Source organism: Globicephala melas, chromosome 20, assembly GCF_963455315.2.
Source record: "Globicephala melas chromosome 20, mGloMel1.2, whole genome shotgun sequence".
NCBI classification, from domain to species: Eukaryota; Metazoa; Chordata; class Mammalia; order Artiodactyla; family Delphinidae; genus Globicephala; species Globicephala melas.
In genome coordinates this window covers 47,182,338-47,196,269 of record NC_083333.1, presented here as the reverse complement: position 1 = coordinate 47,196,269, position 13,932 = coordinate 47,182,338, and the positions used below count along the sequence as shown (strand labels likewise).

Sequence of the window (13,932 nt, the reverse complement as noted above, 5' to 3'; positions counted from 1 at the left end):
GATTTGAAATGTCTTTTTTTAAGAAACCCAAATTTTATCAATTCCCGTTTTGCTCATCACAGTACAAAACTAGTCAAAGTATCATTTCTATGGTCAAATATACTATTTAACTTGAAGTATAAAGTTCAGTTGCTTAACTATTGGTTTAAATCTGTAAATCAAAAGCATTACACATTCAAAGACTTTACTATTCACGAAAAGTATTAAACAATAATCCAAGCTTACCATTTCACAAGGTGCCTTTTCCAATTGTATACTTTGATGGACACATTCCGACCCTATGATTTCCAATATTTCATCAAAAAGTAGGCAGTGGGGAGAAGAGAACCACAAGATTCTCAACAACTCAGTCAGGCTCTAATTATGTTTCCAAATGTTTATACCCACCCACAAAGGTTGGGAGCCAAGGAGAGGACAGGTCTCTCATTATTAAGTCCCTAAACTCTAAGGAACCAAAGAATCTCTAGCTACTTCCCAAATCCTGGTTTTCCTTCTATGCCCAACAATTATAATGTATTTGGGGTAGAGTTTCTCTACTTTGACTTCGTATAACAATTACCTGTGGAGCTTTTTAAAAACACATGAATGGATAAAGAAGATGTGGTGTATACATACAATGGAATACTATTCAGCCATTAAAAACAGGATGAAATTTCACCATTTGCAACAACATGGATGGATTTGGAAGGTATTATGCTTAGTGAAATAAGTCAGACAGAGAAAGACAAATACTGTATGATATCACTTATATGCGGAATCTAAAAAATACAACAAACTAGTGAATATAACAAAAAAGAAGCAGACTCACAGATAGCAAGAAGAAACTACTGCTTACCAGTGGGGAGAGGGAAGGGGGAAGGGCAATAATGGGGTAGGGGATTAAGAGGTACAAACTGTTATGTATAAAATAAGCTACAAGGATATATTGTACAACACAGGAAATATAGCCAATATATATACTTTTTACTTTATTTTTTGGCTGCGTTGGGTCTTTGTTGCTGTGCGCGTGCTTTCTCTAGTTGTGGCGAGCGGGGTCTACTCTTTGTTGCGGTGTGCAGGCTTCTCATTGCAGTGGCTTCTCTTTGTTGCGGAGCACAGGCTCTAGGCATGCGGGCTGCAGTAGTTGTGGCTCACGGGCTCTAGAACGCAGGCTCAGTAGTTGTGGCCCACGGGCTTAGTTGCTCCGCGGCATGTGGGATCTTCCCGGACCAGGGCTCAAACCCGTGTTTCCTACATTGGCAGGCGGATTCTTAACCACTGCGCCACCAAGGAAGTCCCTAGCCAATATTTTATAGTAACTATAAATGGAGTATAACCTTTAAAAATTGTAAATCACTATGTTGTACACCTGTAACATACAATACTGTACACCAACTATACTTCAATTTAAAAAATTATTTAAAAAAAATGTCTAAACTCCATTCCAGATCTTCTGAATCAGAATCCCTGTTTGGGGGCTTCCCTGGTGGCGCAGTGGTTAAGAATCTGCCTGCCAATGCAGGGAACACGAGTTTGAGCCCTGGTCCGGGAAGCTCCCACATGCCGCGGAGCAACTAAGCCCGTGCACCACAACTACTGAGTCTTGCGCTCTAGAGCTCACGAGTCACAACTACTGAGCCCACACGCCTGGAGCCTGTGCTCCACAACAAGAGAAGCCACCCCAATGAGAAGCCCGCACACCGCGTTGAAGAGTAGTTCCCGCTCACCGCAACTAGAGAAAGCCCACACACAGCAACGAAGAACCAATGCAGCCAAAAAAAAAAAAAAAAACAGAATCCCTGCTGGAGACCCAGATATTTGAATATTAAGTTCCACAACTGATTGAACCTCTTTACATCCATGCTTGAAAACCACTGGTCTAGGGTGGAGAAGAAAAAAGAAGGAAAGAACTTCTTTACACTGATAGGGAAATCCAGAACTTCTAAGAGAGGACCCCAAATGACAAGCAACAAGACTGGGGACAGTGCAGGTATGCCAACTGGCAAATTAGGATGTACCCAATTGTGTAGTCTGAGCTAATACTATTCCCTACAATTGTGGTAGAGAAGGGAGTGAGAAGAGGAAGGGAAAAGTATGTAGTTTGGATGGGATGTAACAAAAGGGGTCAGGGGAGCTGGAGTCAAAACCTAGGACCAAGATCACACTCTGACTCTGACACGTTACTGGCAGTGCAAACTTGAACAAGTCACTTACCATCTCTGAGTCACCTCATCTGTAAAAATAAAAAGAGGTCATATGTACCTCATGGGACTGCTGTGAGGTCTGAGAGTACAGGAAAGGGTTTTACAAGCACTAAACCAGTGTTTTTCAAACTACAGGTTACCAATAATCAGAATACTAAGAAATTAAGTTAATGGGTTACAACCAACATTTTACAAATTAAATATTCAATAGAATAGAAAATGTTGAGTTCACCATACTTCATAAGGATAAATACTGCTTTGTAAAATTTTGTATCAGTTATATATATATGTCATGACATTAATGTCATCTTATTGTGTCCAAAAAGTTAAGTAATTTTTAAAAATTTTTATTGGAGTATAGTTGATTTACAATGTTGTGCTAGTTTCAGGTGTACAGCAAAGTGAATCAGTTATACACATACCAAAAAGTTGTCTTTTGTGTGTTGTGTGTGTGTGTGTGTGTGTGTGTATTTGGGTTTTTTTTGGTTGTTCCATGCAGCATGCAGGATCTTAGTTCCCCAACCAGAGATGGAACCCATGTCCCCCTGCATTGGAAGCTCGGAGTCTTAACCACTGGACTGCCAGGGAAGTCCCAAAAAGTTAAGTCTTAAACCCACAATTAATCCTCACTCTTCTGCCCCCCCCCCGTACTTTATGCCCTCAAACAAGCACAGTGAGTTAAGTACCTAAACCAATGGCTCTTAAATTTTCTTAAGTCAAGACACTACTAGAAATCTAATAAAAGCTATGGACCCTGTCCTGACAAAAGTGTACCCTCACAAACATTTTGCTTGCATACAAGTTTGGTATCCCTAAAGCCTTGCCATGAATTAGGCTAAGACTTTTCCTCTAAGTGGACAAATAATGGAATTGACCCCTGGGGAAGGCTCATATAGCTGCTGTCTTATCCCCTCCAAAAGAAGGCCTTTCCACAGATCCAGTTGTAGGATATTCTGCTTAGTCAAATAAACATTTCCTTCATTATAGCAAATGTTGCCAATGTCAAATTTTCTTTTATTTAAAAATACATATAATTGACCCTTGAACAACAGCAGTGGTTAGGGGTGCTGACCTTCCACACAGTCAAAAAGCCGTGTATAACTTAGAGTGGGCCCTCCGTATATGCAGTTCCTTCAAATCCAAGATTCAGCATCCACAGATGTGACTAACCTTTGGTTCTACAGTAATTGCAGTATTTACTACTGAAAAAAATATCCACGTTTAAGTGGACCCATGCAGTTCAAACCCCTGTTATTTAAAGATCAACTATATATGTTCTTGAACTTTTATTTGGGGACTCTTGAAAATATCTGCAGAAGGCTTTCCATGTTCCTGAAAAATGAGTTAAAGCTAATTATAGATAATGCACTTATTTATTTAGATATTTCTCTAAATAAAATAGAACAGATTTTACCAAACTTAGTAAACATGTTCTCCTTGAATTCAAATGACATGGTATTTTCCAAGCAATTCTAATTAAAGAGGCAGCAATTAGTCTTCATAGCCACTGATAAAAGTATCCAACCTAACACAACATATCCTTGCTCTTTAAGCCATAGTAACTTCATTGAAATTTATTCAGAAAGAATCACTGACTTTTCCTCTTCATTTTTGTCATTTTATTGATGAACTCTTAAATGGATTTTGGTATTAATTCAGTATCCATAAGAGAATTATACACTTTTTCTTAAGCCATATTTTACTTTCCTGCAAGTTTTGAATTTTAAAATGACAAGGACTTGTGTTCCAACTTGTGAGATAAATAATGTATATTCAAAGATAAATAAGATTTGGTCCCTGGCTAAGTGGCTGTGGACACTTAAATAAACAATTACAGTACTATAATAATTTCTAGGTGTAGAAACATAAAAGAAGGGTACATTATCCAAACCTGGAGGTGGTAATGGTGAAGAAAAAGATCAAAGAAGACTGCTTGGAGTGGGAAGGCATTAGCAATGAAGAACTAGGGAGAAAAGCAAGGAGGGAGAGGAAGGAGCATTCCATGTAGAAGAAATCACTGAATAAAGACCTAGATGGGGACTTCGCTAGTGGTGCAGTGGGTAAGATTCTGCACTCCCAATGCAGGGGGCCTGGGTTCTATCCCTGGTCAGGGAACTAGACCCTGCATGCATGCCACAACTAAGAAGCCTGCATGCCACAGCTAAGAAGTCCACATGCTGCAACTAAATGATCCCGCATGCTGCAACTAAATATCCCACATGCCTCAATGAAGATCCTGCCTGCCACAACTAAGGCCCAGCACAGCCAAAATAAATAAATAAATAAATATTTTTTTAAAAAGACCTAGATGGTAGAGGGACTTCCCCAGTGGTCCAGTGGTTAGAACTCCACGCTTCCGCTGCCAGGGCCTCGATTCATTCTTCAATCCCTGCTCAGGGAACTACACGGGGTGGCAAAAAGAAAAAAAAAAAAACAGCAACGTATTTCTTTAGGGTATAATAGTCAGAGAAAATAACATGGTATACTTATCTGTCCTATTCCTCATTTCTCAGTCCAGGGATATAGAATATTTATCAAGGAGGAAGCTGGTACAAACTTCTCACCTTTCAAGAAATCTTTAATGAAGTCTTGCCAAACTTTTGGATAAGGATGGTAGGTTGAACACATATCCACTTTTGCTCCTGCCTGAAATCCCACTAAAACAACAATCAAGGAATTTTTTAAAAGCCATAAGCCATAAAAAGACACTCCTTCCCACCTCCCCCCAAAAAAGTCAGGGGAGACAATAGCAAGATAATTTTCTTAGAAGGCAGATGGAAGAGTGATAAATGACTACACAAACCGAAGAAAACTAAATCATGAGCCATCTGTGGTAAACTTAGAATAAATAAAATTTACATCATGGAATCTCCAAAATGTCCAGGAAGTGGAAGTGAAAGATGGAACTATGAAGAGGACTGGCTGAAATTCCATTTCAGAAGCTTCAGATCCTTAGATTTTCTTCCCAGCTGTAAAGCCAGGTGCCTGCTGCTCTACCATCTTGGTAAGAGACTGAAGATTTATACTCTAGAGAGGGTTAAATGGAGGGTTTCTAGGCTGAGGGATGCCAGCAACAGTAAAGGGGAAGGCACCATATTGAAAATGGAGAGATTAAGTAAACATGTTGAGTAAGACCTCCCAGCCTTCTTTCCCTAATTTTCACCCTCCAGGAGGAAAACTGAAGGATCCTTCTTTGCAGAATCTAACCAGACCAATGAAAAAAAGCCTCAAGTAGAACATTAGAGATCCCAAATTAAGATGCCCAATCAGATCACCCACAGTGAAATTAACAGTCAACAAGCCTCATTTATATTTTCATAATCTTGAATCAGCTTTTCAATCCTCTCTAAATTGTAGCAGTCAATTAAGGATTACTAGATGTCTAAGAAAAACCTCCAACATGAAAGAATTTTTAAAAAGTAATGACTACCTGTAGAAAAAAACGCAACTTGGGCTTCCCTGGTGGCGCAGTGGTTGAGAGTCCGCCTGCCGATGCAGGGGACATGGGTTCGTGCCCCGGTCCGGGAAGATCCCACATGCCGCGGAGCAGCTGGGCCCGTGAGCCATGGCCACTGAGCCTGCGCGTCCGGAGCCTGTGCTCCGCAGCGGGAGAGGCCACAACAGTGAGAGGCCCGGGTACCACAAAAAAAAAAAAAAAAAAAAATGCAACTTGAAGAGATTATGCAAAAAAAAAAAAAATTAAAATTAGGGGGAGGGGAGGGGAGGGGAAGAGGGCAACCTGACTTCTGTGGTATTTTCCCCCCAAACACATAACCCTAGTATAATCATGAGAAAACATCAGACAAATTTGAATTAAAGGACATTCTACAAAATACTTGAACAGTCCTCTTCAAAACTGTCAAGGTCATTAAAAAAAAAAGACTAAGAAACTATCACAGATCAGGGGAGACTAAGGAGACATCACCACTAAATGCAATGCCGTTTCTTGGATTAGATCCTGGAACAACAACAATTAAAAAAACACGTAAGTTTTAAAAAAAACTGGGGAAACCTGAGTAAAGTCTATAGTTTAATTAATAGTACTGAACCAATGTTAACTTCTTGGTATTGACAAAAGTACTACAACTATATAAGATATTAACATTAAGGGAAGGCTGGTGAAGGGTGTGCAGGAAACTTATGTACTCTCTTTACAGCTTTCCTGTAAGTCTAAAGTCACTTCAAAATTCAAAAAAATTTAAAAATTTTAATTTTAAAAGACTATCATTATCCTGAGAGAACTAAGAGAAGATATTACTTACATGAAACACAATGGGATATTTTTAAAAGAAACATTTAAAGAAAAGAAAGAATTCTCAAAAGTTAAAAATACAATCACAGCAATGAAAATACTCAAAACAGAGTTAGAAGATAAAGTTAAGAAAAATCTTTCATAAATCAGAATAAAAAGACAAAAGGATGGACACAGCCTCATCCACCAGCAGAAGCAAGAAGAACTACAATCCTGTAGCCTGTGGAACAAAAACCACATTCACGGAAAGACAGACAAAATGAAAAGGCAGAGGGCTATGTACCAGATGAAGGAACAAGATAAAACCCCAGAAAAACAACTAAATGAAGTGGAGATAGGCAACCTTCCAGAAAAAGAATTCAGAATAATGGTAGTGAAGATGATACAGGACCTCGGAAAAAGAATGGAGGCAAAGACCAAGAAGGCGCAAGAAATGTTTAACAAAGACCTAGAAGATTTAAAGAACAAACACCTAGAAGAATTAAAAAACAAACAAAGAGATAAACAATACAATAATTGAAGTGAAAAATACACTAGAAGGAATCAATAGCAGCATAACTGAGGCAGAAGAATGGATAAGTGACCTGGAAGACAGAATGGTGGAATTCACTGCCACAGAACAGAAAAAAGAAAAAAAAAAATGAAAAGAAATGAAGACAGCCTAAGAGACCTCTGGGACAACATTAAATGCAACAACATTCACATTATAGGGGTCCCAGAAGGAGAAGAGAGAGAGAAAGGACCCGAGAAAATATTTGAAGAGATTAGAGTCGAAAACTTCCTTAACATGGGAAAGGAAACAGTCACCCAAGTCCAGGAAGCGCAGAGAGTCCCAGGCAGGATAAACCGAAGGAGAAACATGCCAAGACACATAGTAATCAAACTGACAAAAATTAAAGACAAAGAAAAATTATTAAAAGCAACACGGGAAAAAGGACAAATAACATACAAGGGAACTCCCATACGGTTAACAGCTGATTTCTCAGCAGAAACTCTACAAGCCAGAAGGCAGTGGCAAGATATATTTAAAGTGATGAAAGGGAAGAACAAGATGAAGGAAGTACCAGATGAAGGAACAAGATAAAACCCCAGAAAAACAAGCAAAAAACTCTGTACAACCGGGCTTCCCTGGTGGCGCAGTGGTTGAGAGTCCGCCTGCCAATGCAGGGGACACGGGTTCGTGCCCCAGTCTGGGAAGATCCCACATGCCGCAGAGCGGCTGGGCCCGTGAGCCATGGCCACTGAGCCTGCGCGTCCAGAGCCTGTGCTCTGCAACAGGAGAGGCCACAACAGTGAGAGGCCCGCGTACTGCAAAAAAAAAAAAAAAAAAATCTGTACAACCAAGATTACTCTACCCAGCAAGGATCTCATTCAGATTTGATGGAGAAATCAAAACCTTTATAGACAAGCAAAAGCTAAGAGAATTCAGCACCACCAAACCAGCTCTACAACAAATGCTAAAGGAACTTCTCTAAGTGGGAAACGCAAGAGAAGAAAAGGACCTACAAAAACAAACCCAAAACAAGAAAATGGTCATAGGAACATATGTATCAATAATTACCTTAAATGTGAATGGATTAAATGCTCCAACCAAAAGACACAGGCTTGCTGAATGTATACAAAAACAAGACCCACATATATGCTGTCTACAAGAGACCCACTTCAGACCTAGAGACACATACAGGCTGAAAGTCCGGGGATGGAAAAAGATATTCCATGAAAATGGAAATCAAAAGAAAGCTGGAGTAGCAATACTCATATCAGCTAAAATAGATTTTAAAATAAAGAATGCTACAAGACACAAGGAAGGACACTATATAATGATCAAGGGATCAATCCAAGAAGAAGATATAACAATTATAAATATATATGCACCCAACATAGGAGCACCTCAATACATAAGACAAATGGTAACAACTATAAAAGAGGAAATCGACAGTAACACAAAAATAGTGGGGGACTTTAACATCTCACTTACACCAAAGGACAGATCATCCAGACAGAAAATTAATAAGGAAACACAAGCTTTAAATGACACAATAGACCAGATAGATTTAATTGATATTTATAGGACATTCCATCCAAAAACAGCAAATTACACTTTCTTCTCAAGTGCACATGGAACGTTCTCCAGATAGATCTCATCTTCGGTCACAAATCAAGCCTCGGTAAATTTAAGAAAACTGAAACTATATCAAGCATTTTTTCCAATCACAATGCTATGAGATTGGAAATCAGTTACAGGGAAAAAAACGTAAAAACCACAAACACATGGAGGCTAAACAATACATTACTTAATAACCAAGAGATCACTGAAGAAATCAAAGAGGAAATCAAAAAATACCTAGAGACAAATTACAATGAAAACACGACAATCCAAAACCTATGGGATGCAGCAAAAGCAGTTCTAAGAGAGAAGTTTATAGCAATACAATCCTACCTCAAGAAACAAGAAAAATCTCAAATAAATGATCTAAACTTACACCTAAAGAACTAGAGAAAGAACAAACAAAACCCGAAGTTAGTAGAAGGAAAGAAATAATAAAGATCAGAGTAGAAATAAATGAAATAGAAACAAAGAAAACAATAGCAAAGATCAATAAAACTAAAAGCTGGTTCTTTGAGAAGATAAACAAAATTGATAAACCTTTAGCCAGACTCATCAAGAAAAACAGGGGGAAAAAAAAAAGAGAAAAGGATGAATAATAAGAGAGAAAAGATGAGAGTATTAGAGAACTTATTCAGAAGGTCCAACATATGAAGAAGAGGCGTTCCCAAAAGCAGGAACAGAACAAAATAGTGGAAAGCCTTTAACTGATGTAATAATTCAATAAAGTTCCTAAAACTGAAATGCATAATTGCCAGATTAAGAATGTCCATCAAAGGCATACTACAACAAACAAAAACAGACACCAAGGGACATCACTGAAATTTAAAAATGTGAAGACAAAGAGAAGATCCTATAAGCCTCCAGAGAGGAAAGAAAGGCCACGTACAAAGGAGCAAGAATCAGAATGCCCTTCAGACTTACCAACAAAAACAGTGGAAGCCTAAAGGTAGTGAAACAATGCCTTCAAAATTCTGAAGGAAAATTATTTCAAACCTAAAATTCTAGATCCAATCAATGTTTCAACAACTGTGAGGATAAAGATAGTTTTAGACAGAAAAATCTCAAAATAATTACCTCCTAGAATGAAGCAATTAGAAACATATTTCATTTTACAAACGGCAGTGCCATAATTGATACAGCCAAGAATCATAAATGTATGTTAAAACCACTGGGTAAGAGATTATTCAAAAACAGGATATTCCTGTGGTCTTAAAAAAATCACCTTACAGAAGAAGACTCTGGGAAGATGGTATAGTAGGAAGTACTAGGACTCTGTCTCCCTACCTAGACAACACTTGCACCGGCAGAATCTGTCTGATGTAACTATTTTGGAATACTGGAATCTACTGAAAGCTTGCAACTTCCAGGGGCAGATTTTGGAGGTTAATTGTGGTTAATTATGGTCAATTGCATTTCTTAGTATAGCAGCAGCTATCCATCCACCACCCTCAGTTACATGGCAGTTATCACCCAACTGTGTACATGTTTCTGGAGCAACACACATGCAGGTTGCGGGAGCCAAGTGGGAGAAAATAACCCTGTCTTCCAAACACTGGGGATCTGTGCTCTGATCACTGATTGCTGTTTCTGATCACATAGGTGGAGACAAAGAGGTAGACAGCCACAATTGTTACACCTCCTCTCACTGTTGCAAGTCCCTCCTCCTCTAGCTGAAGTGACTTCTAGGGGACTTAAAGAACCAGTGCCTTTTTATGTCCCCTTCATTTTCCTTTTTCCCCCGTTTGGGAGCCAGACACTAAACACTAGTACATTCAAAAACTACTGCATATACAGGGAAAAATTAGAAAGTGACTTAACATGCCCAGAGGAAGACTCAGGAAAAGACTTGAAGAGACCTAAAGTTTATACCTCAGGTTGACCTTCAACACAGAGACAGCCTACAACAGTCAAAAAAACAAAAATCATGATAAGAAAGCATCAAATTCTGGGAAGAAAGAGAATCTGATTTCCAGAGTTACCACATTATTAGAATCAAATGTCCAGTTTTCAACAGAAGATCACAAGGCATACAAAGCAAGAGGAAAATATGGCCATTTCAAAAACAAAAAACAAAAAACTTAAACCAACAGAAACTGTTCCTAAAAAATACCAGAAAGCAGATATTCTAGACAAAAATGTTAAAACAACTGTTTAAAAGTTACTCAGAGAACTAAAGGAAGATGGGGAGAAAGTCAAGAAAACAATGTCTAAATAAAATGGAAATATGAATAAAGAACTAGAAAACCTAAAAAGAAACCAAAAAGAAATTCTGCAGCTGAAAAGTACAATAACTGAAATGAAAAATTCACTAGGGGACTTAAAGGCAAACTTGAGCAAGCAGAAGAAAGAATCTGCAAACTTTAAGACAGAACATGTAAATTATCAAGTCTGAGAACAGAAAGAAAACAGATTGAAGAAAAGTGAACAGAGACTAAGGGAGCTGTGGGACACCATCAAGAAACCAAAATATGTATTGTGAGCTCTCAGAAGGAGAAGTGAGAAAATAACAGAAAATATTTGAAGAAATAATGGCTGAAAACTTCCCAAATTTGATGAAATACATGAATATAAACATAAAAGAAGCTCAACAAACACCAAGTGAGACAAACTCAAAGTGAGCAACATAGACATACTTTATAATCAAACTTTTAAATGTCAAAAGACAAGGAGAGAATCTTGAAAGCAGCAAGAGAAAAATGACTCATCACATACAAGAAAACCTCAGTAAGATTATACGCAGATTTCTCATCAGAAACTTTGGAGGCCAGAAGGCTGTGGGCCAATATAGTCAAAGAGCTAAAATAAAAAGCTATCAACCAAGAATCCTATATCCAGCAAAGCTGTCCTTCAAAAGAGAGGGAGAAATTAACACATTCCCAGATAAACAAAAGCTGAGAGAGTACATTACCACCAGACTTCCCCTGCAAGTAATGCTTAAGGGAGTCCTTTCAAGGTGAAATGAAAGGACACAGACAGTAACTCGAACCCACATAGAGAAGTAAAGATTTCAATAATGGTAAATATATGGGTAATTACAAAAACTAGCATTATTGTAATAATGATTTATAACTTATGTTTTGTTTTCTACAAGATCGAAGAGACTAATACATTTAAAGAAAAGCAACAATCGTTAATCTAAAAACTAGTATTATTGTTACGTTGGTTTGTAACTCCAAATCTTGTTTTCACATAATTTAAGAGACTAATGCATTTAAAATAATTATTAGTGTATGCTTTGGAGCACACAATGTATTAAGGTGTAATTTTGTGACATCAGCGACCAAAAGAGGTAAGGACAGACCTGTAAAGGAGCAGAGTTTTGGTATGTTATTGAAGTTAAGCTAGTATAAATTCAAATTATGGTGTTATAACTTTAGCATTTGTTAAACATAATACCCATGGTAACCACTAATAGCTACAGAAAATATACAAAAGGAAATGAGAAAGAAATTTAAACATCTCACTATAAAAACACAACTAAACACCAAAAAAAAAACCCCACAAAAATACAAAAGAAAAATAAAAGGTTTAATACCTACAAATTCAATGCAATCCCTATCAAAATCTCAAGGACATTTTTTGCAAAAATAGGAAAAACCTATCCTAAAATTCATATGGAATCTCAAGGGATCCTGAATAGCCAAAAAACATCTTGAAAAAGAACAAAATGGAGGACTCACGCTTCTGATTTCAAGACCTGCTACAAAGCTACCATAATCAAAACCATACGGTATTGGCATAAAGACAGACGTAAAGACCAGTGGGATACAGTAGAGATCCCAGAAATAAACCCTTGCATTTTTGGTCAAATGATATTTGACAAGGGTGTCAAGACCATTTAATGGGGAAAGGACACCTTTTTTTCAACAAATGGTGCTGGGAAAACTGGATCTCCACATGCAAACAAATGAAGTTGGATACTTACCTAAGACCATATACAAAAATTTAACTCAAATGGATCAAAGACCTAACGTAAGACCTAAAACAATAAAACGCTTAGAAGAAAACATAGAACAAAAGCTTCACAACATTGGATTTGGCAAAAATTTCTTGGCTATGCCATCAAAAGCACAGGTAACAAAGGAAAAAAAATAGACAAATTGGACTTCTTAAAAATTAAAAAAAGTTTGCACATTAAAAGATTCTATCAGGGCTTCCCTGGTGGCGCAGTGGTTGAGAGTCCGCCTGCCGATGCAGGGGACATGGGTTCGTGCCCCAGTCTGGGAAGATCCCACATGCCGCGGAGCAGTTGGGCCCGTGAGCCATGGCCTCTGAGCCTGCGTGTCCGGAGCCTGTGCTCCACAAAGGGAGAGGCCACAACAGTGAGAGGCCCGCATACCGCTAAAAAAAAAAAAAAAAGGCTCTATTAACAGGGTAAAAAGACAATCCAAAGAATGGGAGAATATATTTGCAAATCATATATCTGATAAGGGATTAATATCCAGAATATATAGAGAACTCCTAAAACTCAACAACAAAAAACAACCCAGTTCAGGGACTTCCCTGGTGGTCCAGTGGTTAAGACTCCACCTTCCAATGCAAGGGACACGTGCTTGATCCCTGGTCAGGGAACTAAGATCCCACAAGCCCAAGGAAACTAAGCCCGTGCTCCATAACTACTAAGCCCGTGTGCGCCACAACTAGAGAGAAGCTTGTGCACCACAGTGAACAGCCCACATGACGTGACCAAAAAAAAAAAGGATCTCATGTGCCGCAACTAAGACCCAACACAGCCAAAAATAAATAAACAAATAAATAAATAAATATTTTTTAAAAAACATAAATCAATTCAAAAATGGGTGAAGGACTTGAAGAGACTTCTCTCCAAAGAAACATACGAATGGCCAATAAGCACAACATCAATATCCTCAAATTACTTACCATTAGGGAAATACAAATAAGAACTAAAATGAGAAGACACTCCACAGTAATTAGGATGACTACTATCAAAAACACAGAAAACTGGGCTTCCCTGGTGGCGCAGTGGTTGAGAGTCCACCTGCCGATGCACGGGGACACGGGTTCGTGCCCAGGTCTGGGAAGATCCCACATGCCGTGGAGCGGCTGGGCCCGTGAGCCATGGCCGCTGAGCCTGAGCGTCCGGAGCCTGTGCTCCGCAACAGGAGAGGCCACAACAGTGAGAGGCCCGCGTATCGCAAAAAAAAAAACAGAAAACAAGTGTTGGTAAGGATGTGGAGAAATCAGAACTCTTCAGGTGCTGTTGGTGGGAATGTAAACTGGTACAGCTACTGTGGAAAACAGTAATGGTGGTTCCTCAAAAAATTCAAAATAGAATTGTCGTATGATCCAACAATTCCACTTCTGGGTATACACCCAAAAGAACTGAATGCAGGATCTGAAAGAGATATTTGTACACCCATGTTCTT

At 38.5% G+C, this 13,932-nt stretch overlaps 1 protein-coding gene across 6 annotated transcripts in view; it reads right to left on the bottom strand.

The window, feature by feature from the left end:
• ACACA (acetyl-CoA carboxylase alpha) overlaps positions 1-13,932 on the bottom strand; it is a 272,141-nt gene that overhangs the window by 211,533 nt on the left and 46,676 nt on the right. Inside the window, exon 2 of one of the 6 annotated variants that reach the window (XM_060290414.1) lies at positions 226-278. The exons of the other annotated variants lie outside the window; for them this stretch is intronic. The gene's annotated coding sequence lies outside the window, so the exon portion shown is untranslated. The remainder of the gene's footprint in view (positions 1-225; positions 279-13,932) is intronic. 6 annotated transcript variants of the gene reach the window in all.